Source organism: Triturus cristatus, chromosome 7 (genome assembly GCF_964204655.1).
Source record: "Triturus cristatus chromosome 7, aTriCri1.1, whole genome shotgun sequence".
NCBI classification, from domain to species: Eukaryota; Metazoa; Chordata; class Amphibia; order Caudata; family Salamandridae; genus Triturus; species Triturus cristatus.
In genome coordinates, this window is record NC_140590.1 from 435,356,702 (window position 1) to 435,368,776 (window position 12,075).

A 12,075-nucleotide genomic window follows, 5' to 3' on the forward strand; every position below is an offset into this window, starting at 1 on the left:
CGCTCACTTCTTTCCACGTTTTTTTAAAATAATTAACCTCACTCACATGCCGTGGAATCACGTAACAGTGATTGACGGTAGCTTTCGGTTACTAGGCAACGTCACGCTCGCGCTACAGTATTGTTAGGGACTCCTGATTGGCTATCGCTTAACGTATCAGGCTTAAGTATTCCACTCCTCCACCTACCACTGTGATCGTACCAGCAGCCAGGACATTGCTCGCCTGCTGCAGCGCTTCGTGGGATATTCAGAAACCCGGAAGGAAGAAATGAGGTAGGAGCTGCGTCTCCACTTCGTTGTTTTTGCATTTCAGGTCATTTACAGACTGAAAAGGCCTATTTCCACTGGATGTTTTTTGATACTAGCGCCTTTTTATTATTTTTTGTACAGTTGATCGGACTCGCTAATATAGCAGTTTGGAGGTTCTGTATCTGGAAGGACCCTCATCTTACGTGATATTCACAACCGAATCGCATTACAGTGGGCAACTGCCTCCGTGTGAGTCTTCTCTCACAGGGGTAAGTAGACATTTGGGTATCCATTAGACACACATATGACTGAATTATGGCACTGACAGTAATGGTTTTTTTCTCTATCTGCACACAGCACCCGGCTGGGTACCTGTGAGTATTTTATCATTTCACTCTAAACACGGTGTCACTGTACATTTACACGCTAGACCAGTTTTGGACGTTAAGGTAAAGAGGCGCATCACCTATATTAATTTAATTTCTTGAGACCCACTGGCCCTTTTTCTGATATATTTTCATAATTCCCTTTTCAGGTGTCCCTATATTAGACTGTCCTGACGAGACCCTTTAAACTTGGAATAGGGTCGAAACGCCGTTGACGCGATAGGCAAATCACTCAATCAACACCTACATTAATTAAGTGTTGTTAATTTGAATTATTAATTACTAGTGATTGCCTTTGTAAAGAGAAATGGAAACCTTGTTTGTATGTTGTATGTTATGTTAATTTTTTGTGTAAGGTTTTTTTCATTGGGACACTATTTTGTAACTTGTATGTTTAATGTTAATTTGTATCGTAAATTTATGTCCACTTTTGTGTAAATATTTCAGAAATATAAACGGAAAATATTCTTCATAAAAAAGATCCAACGTGTATGGCTTTGCCTTTTCTTCTGACATCTTTCATAATCCCCTTTTTCTTTGATCATTATTTTAGATTATATACTATATTATTAAGTATCAATCCGCATGAGCTATTGTTTCCTGAACTGATATAATAGCATGGCCCATTCCATAGATATTGGGTGTTTGCGGACCCCTCTCACCTCCTCCTCCCGTAATGTCTCCTCCTCAGCCGCCGCCCATTTGTGTGTAGCTCCCACCCAAGCCGCCAGCGGTGGACCGGTGGGGGAGCGCCAGTGCATGGCGATGCTGCGTTTGGCTAAGAGCACCGCAAGGGAGAGAAAACGGGTCCGCACCTTGTGCTGCTTACTTGCGCGAAAGATGCCTATGGCACAGGCCTCCCACGTGTTCATGCAGGCCAGCCCTGTGAGGGTTCCCAAAGCAGTATGAATATGGTGCCAGAAAGTTTTTGTTAGAGTAGGAACAGTATACCACCAAAATTGACGGGGGCGTATAAGGCATTCCTCCCACAAAAAAAAGAAACATATTTAAAGCGCAAACTAACTTTTGCGTCATGTTTCAGCACTCAGACACGTGCATCTGTTAAATGTCCATCCATGTCTAGCAGGAGTAGCACGTTATTACTAATGGAAATCTTCAACAGTTGGAATTTTCCAGAAGGACTGCTAGAATTATTTCGGCATTATAAAAAATTAGGTATTTATTCCAAAAGTTGGAGTAGACCTGCCGGAATATATTTACGGTATTTTATGCGTTAAAGAATCTAACATGGTTAGTGAGACCAAATGGGCAATATGTTCTCAGAATGCTGTTTAGATTTTATCGCCTCTGGCATGTCTCAAAGAATAATGGCGGCTCTCTACAAACGAACCTCTAATGTAACCTTTTTTTGGAAGACTAGACGGATTAACATGTTGGGGAAATGAGAACATTGCAGGAGGCTTAGACATGTCCTCACTCTAATGAATGGAAAATTGCTGACAAGACGTATAAATGACGTATTGCATGAGGTGGAATTGGTTGATGTTATATTCAAAGTTCATACAAACAAGCTTCAACTCATAACTTTCTATTTTAATTTAGTTCAATACCACATGTGCACCATCTACGAACGCAGTGAATAATAGGTGCTACTTTAAAAAAAATAAGTTTATGAAACAATTTGCCGGTAAAGCAAAGGTGCTGCACCGCTTACTAAAGAACTGGAAATCGCTTCAAAAGGAGAACAAGCACGTGAGAAGAAAAAAACAAGTACGGCCGTAAAAGTAACGCACATCAAAGCGCCCGCGGAAGTGAAAGTGATCGCGATCAAGCGCAGCCAGCAATGCGCTTCATGAGCAGAGGAAAGCCATATGGTGCCTCTGCTCGTAAGCGCGCGCCCGCGCACATGCACACAAGCTGTAGGCCGGCCAGGGTAGCATTTTCTGAAGCCGTAACTAAAAGTCTCGCCAGATCAGCGCATGCGCTGGGTCAGGCGAGACCTAAAAACGGCCTGCGTTCACCCCGCTTTTACATGCTTTTACAATAGAAGAAACCAAATGTGAGACTGTCTCACTTCATTAAACATGGGAGGCCGAAGGCATTTTTGAATGCAGAATATACAAAATAAATTTAAAAAAAGAAATTGGAGCGCTGGTAACAATTATACTCTTGTGTTAAAATAAAATTCAACATTTAGATTTTCCTTTTTTATAGGCATGCATTTAAACAACTTGCATTTGGAATACTTTTTTCACTTTTCACGTTCCTGAGACATGTCATTTAAACCTGAAGTGTTTCGAAATGAAAAAAAAGAAAAGGCAACATGCACCGTTTGCTGGAAGGGTGGGATTCGCTTTCCCTGTCCGTCAGACGTTATGTATCATTGCTCTACAAGCTCTAAACTTTCCACTCAAAAGGGGCATGGGAGGAAGGAGTTAATACCGAAGAGGAGAGCTTGCTCTTTCCTCTTAACCTGCCTCGCACTTCCTAAATCCCCACTCTCCTACCCAAAAATGAAAGGAAACCAAGCATTGGCATAGCCAATAGGTCTCGCTTTTGGGACCTTATACGTATTTAGTTATGCAGCACAATATCGTTGGTGCAACAACACCAAATGTTGCATGGCTAAACACTTATAAGGTCCCAAAGGCGAGACCTATTGGCTATGCCAATGCTTGCTTTAGTTTGCATTCAAGTGCCTGCATAATAGATAGCAAAAAAACACTGCATGGTGTGGAAGGCTTTCATTGAGTCAGTGTGGCTCCGTGTGGCTCCTTTCGACAAATGGAGGTGATTTGCTGCAAGAATTGCTCACCTTATTCTGGTGTTTGAATTACGTGTTTTTTGCGCGCGTGCTCTTTTTCTTCCCAGCAGTGCTATGTTAACAAATTAACGCAAGCTTACACAAACTATATTCAATAAATAACATGCTGTCTAGGTTCTCATCGCTTTCCTTTGCAAATGTAAAAGTGAACTGCACAATGAGTCAGGAATTTGGCGTGAAGAACGAGCTTGCCGCTATGCCAGCCTTTCCCAAGGGTGCCCCTGAGCAGCCTGCCAAGAAGAGGCTGCCGAGGCGCTGGTAAAAGCTGCTAATTATTCGACGCTCGTGGGGAGGCAACAGGTGGGAGCGATGTTTTACAATCTGAATCTTTCATACGCGGTATTATGTTTTCTTTTGGCTGGCCTGCGTTGGTTGCGGCTGTTCTCATAAACAGCTGCGGAGCACAGAAGGTACATCTCGGAGACCTCCGAGCTCCGGCCAGGAAGCAGCTGGCGGGACCTGTGACATGGTGGCCACGACGGCACACACGCAGTACTGTTGGCTTACCATAGGGCGCAACGGTCAGCGGAAGAGCCCATCACTTCTGGACTGTGTAACTTTTCATGGAAAACATTAGCACTTTTCCACGCGGAGAGCAATTTTATGCAAACACAACAATGTTATTTTTTCTCTGAAAAGACCTCCCTCCGTCTTACACCACAGTTTAAGGAAACATACTGCGTAAAAACTATTTTGAAAGAAATAATATGGAAGCAACACCGTTTTCGGAAAAATAGCGAAAGGGAACGAATACTATGGCTTTTTTCTATATATCATATAAAAAGCAGTACGCTTTTTCACAGGATTTTTTCATGCTTTATTTTGACGTTTCTCAATTTCATTTCTTCTCATCAAATAATATTTTTCTCTTCATATGAAAAGGGATATTGTGCGATGAAGTTTGGCATAAGTTTCACTTTGAGAGAAAAGTTTTTATTGACAGCTGTTTTTTCAACTGCAGGCATATTGAATGTACCTGGGGAAGGTTAAGGCAACGCAATAAAAACAGTGGCACGAAATTCATGTAAAACAAGACGGCAAAAGTGAAAGCAGGCAAACACGCGAGTGGTGCGTGCGCAGCAGCGCCAAAAGTGAAAGTAATCACGCTCCAGATGGCGCCTCGGGTGCTGAAAGCTGGCAGGTGTCACGCTCACGCTCGCGTGAACGCAAGCTTTAGGCCAGCAAAAGCCAGTGGGTAGCACTTTGAAAACCCACTTACAAAATGTCTCGCCTGAGACAGCGCATGCGCTGGCTCAGGCGAGACCTAAAAAAATCAGTTCACAGCACCAAAATCTCACAGCGTTAACACTACAGTTTAGATCCTGGCGCATCCATTAAGACGCATGTGACATGACAAATTGGGCAGCAATAAAATAGGAGCCAGTGCTGTGAAATTCAAGCCCAGATGAGCGCACAGAGCCACACCAGCCCAGAGTGAAGTGAACGCACAACAGCATCGTGGGCATGCAGCAAACAATAACACACATTTACAGTGCAATAGGGCTCGCAAATACATTGTTTTGAGCTATTGGTATTGTAAATGTTATTGTTTTTTTTTCCCTTCGTGAAGCATTAATCAAATGGTGTAATGCAAAATGGCAATAGCTCACTTTGTTGTAATTGCGAAATCTATTTTATTGCATTTGTACTAGTGTGAGTTTTGTATTGTAAATGGTACTGGCTTTTATTAATATTTTTTTTATTCACATTAATCTAATGCCTTAAAAATATTAATACCCCAGGCCTCAGGACAGCAAAAAGCGATTATTATGGCCACTGCCTGCTCCGCTTATGTGGACTGCTGCAACAGGCAAGGAACCACTGGTCCTTAATGAAGTGCTTTATGTTGCAAATGGCTACTGTATGCTCTGCAAACAGTGATACCCATTGAACCAGAGCATGTGTCAGGACCTCAAGAACACACCTACTCTTCCCATATCGGACACACAACAACCACACACTCTCCCAACCACACATACAGGCCGGCCTCTCATTGCCATGAAATGTTTGAGTGCAAAAATTTCACACTGGTTGTTGGTGAACGCTATACAAAGGCCAGATAACTTATCGCATGAAGAAGTCACCAGCACACGACACAGTGGGAGGGAGGGTCCCCTATACTGACGTATGGTCCCACAATCATGCCAACTGCTTTTGCACACTTGCAGTACCCTCTTCGAGTCTTATACAGCATACAAGCCCCAGCTTCTACCCACTGGCACGCAGCTGTTCAAGGATGTACCCTCCTAACCCCACAGTGTGCCTCATGGGTGGAAGTATCTCTGCTTCGTACACGTCTTGTTGTGCCCAGCAAGTGCTTAAATTATGACTTTATTGTGGCTCCAGGTTTGGGAAGTCGTATTATGAAGCTGCACTAACAACAATAAATTATTCGTAATCAATTCTATAAAGTACATATTCCCGATAGAGAGAGAGAGTGAGTGAGAGAGAGAGAGAGCTAGAGAGAGAGAGATAGAGAGAAGAGGAGGGAGAGAGAGAGAAGAGAGGGAGAGAGCGAGAAAGAGAGAGGAGAGTGAGAGAGGGAAGAGAGAGAGAGGGAGAGAGAGAAGGGAGAGAGAGAGAGAGAGAGAGAAAAGAGAGGAGAGAGGGAGAGCAAGCTAGATAGAGAGAGAGAGGGAGAGAGAGGGATGGAGAGATAGGGATAGAGAGAGAGGGATAGAGAGAGAGGGAGAGAGAGAGAGCGACGGAGAGAGAATTTTTATTTAAATAAAGGATTGTTTGATAATGTTCTTACTGGAATGCTATTTGTGCTGCGGAAGGCTGTAATGGCCTGAGGGCTGCCCGTCTCACATTGGGAGGGAGGTGAGGGGGGGGAGATAGATTTTTCCAGCTGGTTGAATTTTCGCTTTAATGGACGTGTCATCTGTTATGCTGCGATGCAAGCGGTTTTGTAGAACAGCAACACTGAGTGGCAGGCGCGATTAAAGCGCCTCTCTTCTGGCAAGCTCTGGTGTCAATGAACACAGCGCATTCAGATAGGAAAGCTTTACATTAGTCAACTTCCAATAAAACTGAGTAGATGCAGAGGCTGCAGCCGCGCCTCTAATGCACAGCATTTAAATCAATCCAGTACAATGTGGTAAATTACCTTTCTGTGTTTACGTTTTAATGCTCTCTTCTTTAAATAAAAAGGCATCCCTAGAGTATGCGGACAAGCCTCTATTACAGAACCACATGTAGAAGACATCGCCGCTCTGTTTTAGGTCTGCTTTAGCTCTGTGTCATAGCTCACATCACCAACACCAAAAGCATGCACAGAGAGGGGCTTTGGGTCAGCCCCTAGGGTTTTAGTCAACAGGTCTAAAGCGCACTGCAGTGTGTGGATTGATAAAAGAGGCATCCATTCCCTGCATCTGAGGCTGATTTGCATTTCAAAAAGTGTTCCAACAGTGATTGTCCACCTAAATGAACTAAGTCCACTACAAAGTGGTGTATAGCACTGTACAAAACCCCCAAATAATAGAAAAAAAAGAATGTGGTTTTGCACCAAAATGTGTTTTTGCTTCTAAATGTGATACCACAAAAAGTGGCTTTGCCCATAAAAGTGACCTGTGCTCTTAAAAGGTCTCCACAATGATGCTGCTACTGCACAAATGGTGATTTTGCACGTCAATATGCTTTCAACCAAATGTGATGCAATACTCATGCGTATTGTTTACCCCAAAAATGACATCTTACTATTGAATTTTCTGTCCACACCGACGTGATACCACAAACTGAATGTGTGTCAAAAGGTCAATTGTAATTGTAAATGCACCGCGTTTGGGAGGTCGCATCCCGAGGTATAATTAGAAACAGATGGCCCCTTAAAGCTCGCTCTGAGGAATGAAGCAAGCGATGAACTAATTAGAAACAGATGGTCCATATAAAGATAAGGAATTGCTTCACGACAGGCGTGAAGCATATGATCCAGTCTGGACGTGCCGGACGAAAAGGAGAAAGGGCGGCAAACAAAAATCCTCAGTTTCAATCGACAGCCACCGTTTTACATAAACGGTGACGCCAGCCAATTAAAAAGAGGGGTGGGGCTTCAAGTTCCCGTCTCAAATCTCCTCTTGCTAGGCGAGACCTAAAAATCACTACTGCCCTCTCTTATATTTCACATTGATTGTTTTTAATCAGCTATAAACGAGCCCGCAGTCACCCGTGAAACCAATAAGCCTGCGCGAGCTGTAAACACTGCTCTGCTTTATGAACAAAAGCCCCCTGCACCACCCTCCCCCCCCTACCCCCCGCACCCGCCCCGCAGCTGCAAATGTGAAATATATGACATTTACAAACACATTCTCTCCCAGGCAGCAGCATGTGGGGCCAGCACCTCTATTCGCAGCCACCAGGGGCTCCTCGCAACAAGAGCAGGAAACAAGCGCATAAAAATAATAATTGCAGGCTACATTTTGAGCTGAACGCTGACAACCATGTGGGCTGTCCTCTCCAGCTCCGGACTCATGCCGCACTCAAATGTAAGTGCACAAACAGGGTCCAACTGGGACAGGAAAGGACGCAAGCTCCAAACTAAAAGGAGCCGCAATTAGAGAATCAGATTGCTAAAAAACAAGCCCAACCCCCCTAAAGGGGAGGCCCAAAACCAAACATATATCCTACCGAAAAAGAGCATACGTGGCAGTGGACTATGGATTCAGAAAGTGCAAAACAAATAAAAATAAATACAAGTAATAGAGCGGGAGGCACAGCGTGGGAGGCAGCACTAACACAACTGTGGCATTAAGAGGAAGTCCTACTCACAACAGGTACCTAATGGGAATATCTTCAATGATTTACAACACAATGTGTTTGAATCGTCAAAAAATGAGCATGTGCTTATTAAAGACAAGCACCCTCACTCACCACTAGGGTGACATGCTTCATCATTGGGTTCCCTCTTGAACATAGTGCCCGCAAGGTGCACTATGTGGGCTACGACTCTCCAATGGAGAGGAGCGTGAGGTGTTTTGTAATACCAATGGAAACAGTGACTGAGGGGCAGAGTGCAAATCAAAGGTGACTTAAAAACATCTCCTAAGGGAACCAAACTTTAATAATTTTCCCAATGGATGTCAATAAAAAGTAGTGTGACGATAGGGATAAAAATATTTCCTATCTGACTAGGTCAACATGTTTCTGCTAAGTGACATAAAATTCATAGCATTCATCAGGACCGCTGTCTTGTCACTCTGCTATAAAGTGAAAAAAAACATACTTATATCTCATATGTATGTAAACGAGACCAACTGCAGTCTGGTCTTCTCTCTGTAATGTATAAAGAGAATTCATTAAATACATACAATACATCGTGATGACCAAAAACCTATACCCCAGTGATGTAAAAAGTGTGACAACAACCATCACCACTGTGAAAAAAAGGGGGCATAAATCTATAATCTCACCAATTCTAGATGAGAATCTCCTCCTCTACCTTATTCAGGTCCATTTCAATGTATCGGTACCTAAGGTAGGATCGAGTCACACAAATAAGTCATGGAGGAACCAACTTATTAGTAACGTTAAACAGATCTAATATCCAGATGGATTTCTAAACTGTCATGATATCGCCCTGTTTATATCTCTCTCCCATTAAAAGCAGCAGCATAAAAGAGCCATTATCTCTATCTGGCCACAAACATGTGTCTAGTGACAGAAGCTAAGTCTTAGTCTATATCACATATAATATATTACACACGCTAACTTGAAAGACAGTCAACATTTCTCATTCATCACCCCTAAGCTCCATAACTATGCGTGACGTTTATCCACACATTATAAAACTACTCGCGTGTGATAATCGATCCTCTCTCAACGCACGCATCCGATAAGCCTCCTAAAAACTCACCGAATATCACCACGTAGGGCTCTGCATTTGCGGGCCAGGAGCGGGAGGAAAGGCGTCTGTTTTCTCAAGCAATATAAACGGTTTCACTAATTAACCCGGAAGTGAAACAAGCATCTTCCGGTTCACATCCCATGTGAGGCGTTCATCAAACTGTATCCTGGGGTTCTGCATTTGTTTCGTTATTACGCTCGTATAGTGTGCAGAACTCCAATACACCTGCCTCAACATAAATAGTCCCAACCATCGTGAAACCATGCAAATGTTAGTCTCGAGTTCAAACTTAATGCATCCTGGGTAATCTAGTCCTACAAAATACCCAATATCAATATAATGTGATGCAATGAAATAGAACGGAGACAACTTGCTAAAATATAGAGTAGTGTAACTCACAAAGCATGTAACAAAGCAGCGTACCAAACTTCAGTACTATCCCAGCAAATAGGTCCCGGCCATCGAAGGACCATGCGAATGTTAAACTTGTATTCAAATATGCTCCATCAAGGGTAATGTAATCATACAAAAATACCCAATGTAAATGTAATAGAAAACATCGCAAAAATGCACAAAGAAAGTGCAAGGAAAACGGAGACCACTATACTAAAGTAAAATACAGAGGAATGTAACTCCAAAGGTACGTCATAAAGCAGTGTACCAAACTTCAATATGATCCCAACAGATCATGTCAGTTATAATATATTCCAAGGTATATCATCGTTTAAACCCAAAATATGGCTTTTTAACCGGAACACCCATCTTTGTTCCCTTTGCCGGAGTACTCTATCCAGAGGCCCCATATTAATGTCATATTTAGGTTTATCAATGATAGTCCAAGTAAAATCATCTGCATTATGTGCTAGATCCAGAAAATGTTTAGTCATTCTGGTATTCGGTTTTTTGCACCGAAATGCACTACGGTGCTCCACCATCCTGAGTTTTACTTTTCTGGTGGTCATACCAATGTAGATCAATGAACAGGGGCATTTAATCATGTATATGACCCCACTCGTATTGCAATTAGTGTGTGTATTTAATTGCAATGGGGTCTGAAGACCTAAATCCAATTGAGTCATTTTTTTAGTGAAAGGACACACTGAACAGGATCCACACGGAAAATGTCCTCTAACACGTGTGGACCCCCAAAGTGTCATTTGTCTGTTATCCTCTGTCTCCGCTATTGGTCCTGTATGTACCAATAAATCGCGAAGATTACTACTTCGCTTAAAGGCAAACAAAGGTCTTTCTAAAGATAGATTTCCAATATTCAAAATGTGCCAAGCTTTATTTATGGCTTTTTTCACATTATCAGACAATTTACTGAAAGTAGTCACACAGACCATTCTTTTATTATCAGGTTTCTCATGTGACTCAAGGAGAGCCTCTCGATGATTATTACGAGCTCTCTTTTGTGCCCCAGATATCAACTTGCTGGGATAGTTCCTAGCTAGTAGTTCTTCACTCAGATTTTTGGCATGTATCTTATATTGTGACAGCTCACTACAGTTCCTACGTAGCCTTAAAAATTTACCTATTGGAAGATTGTTAAGTAAGGCCCGTGGATGAAAACTATAGTAGCTCAATAAAGAATTCCTAGCCATAGGCTTCAGTATGTATTTTCCCATTTTTAGGATACAATCTTAGATCTAAATAGGATACAGCACTGTTGCTCGATTCACCAGTAAATTTCAAATTAGGATCTTGAGTATTAAGCCATAGGGAGAAAAGATCTAGAGATTCCTGGTCACCATCCCAAATGACCAGGATATCATCTATGTATGGTCTCCACAATTTAAGGCGTTGTACAAAGGGATTGTGTATGCATGTACAGGTTGGCCATACTGGGGCACACGTGCTGCCCATCGAAGTGCCAGTCGTTTGCCAGTATAGCTCACCTTCATAACTGAAAAAATTCTCTTTGAGTGCCAATTGGGCACACTGTATTACAAAGAGGTTAGGTGTGGAATCATCACGTGGATGGCTCTCAAGTAGTTGTTCAATAATTTCCAGAGTGTCATCCTGTGGAATGTTAGTATAAAGTGATTCCACATCATATGTAACCATCAATTCTGTTGTAGGATCAAAAGATATAGTTTCTAGCAGAGATAAAACTTGTTTGGTATCCTGCAAATAAGAAGGCATTTCTGCTACTATAGGACGTAAAAAGTAGTCCACGAACTTGGATAACGGGTCAAGAATAGAACCGATACCTGACACTATCGGTCTCCCTGGAGGTGGTCTTTGTAATTTATGTATTTTAGGGAGACCGTAAAATGCCGTTATCTTAGGATCTTTTTGAACTAAAAAATCAGCCTCACTTTTAGTAATCCAATTCCGTTCTTTGCCTTCTTTAACTAGTGTACCAATCTGTGTTCGTAATCTTGGTGTAGGATCCTGTGTAATCAGGGTATAAAACTTGGGATCACTAAGCTGTCTCAAACATTCATTACGATAATATGTCGTGTCCATAAGAACAGTAGCCCCGCCCTTGTCGGCTGGTTTTATAGTAACATTATTATCGTTACCTAGTATCTGTATACATCTCCTTTCTTCATTAGAAATGTTACAGTAGAATTTCTTGGGGGACTGTAGGCTAGATTCATACGTCTTAAGAACTGCCTTCTCAAAGGTGTGAACCTCTGAGGGAACTTGTTGTAATGAAGGTAGAAAAGTAGATCTATTCCATCCATATTAAAGTTTGGTTCCCTTAGGAGATGTTTTTAAGTCACTTTTGATTTGCACTCTGCCCCTCAGTCACTGTTTCCATTGGTATTACAAAACACCTCACGCTCCTCTCCATTGGAGAGTCG

The 12,075-nt window shown here is 42.3% G+C and overlaps 1 protein-coding gene across 2 annotated transcripts in view; it reads right to left on the minus strand.

Moving 5' to 3' along the window:
* The window catches only part of TMEM220 (transmembrane protein 220), a 187,253-nt gene that overhangs the window by 23,707 nt on the left and 151,471 nt on the right, over positions 1-12,075 (minus strand). The gene's annotated exons all lie outside the window — the stretch shown is intronic.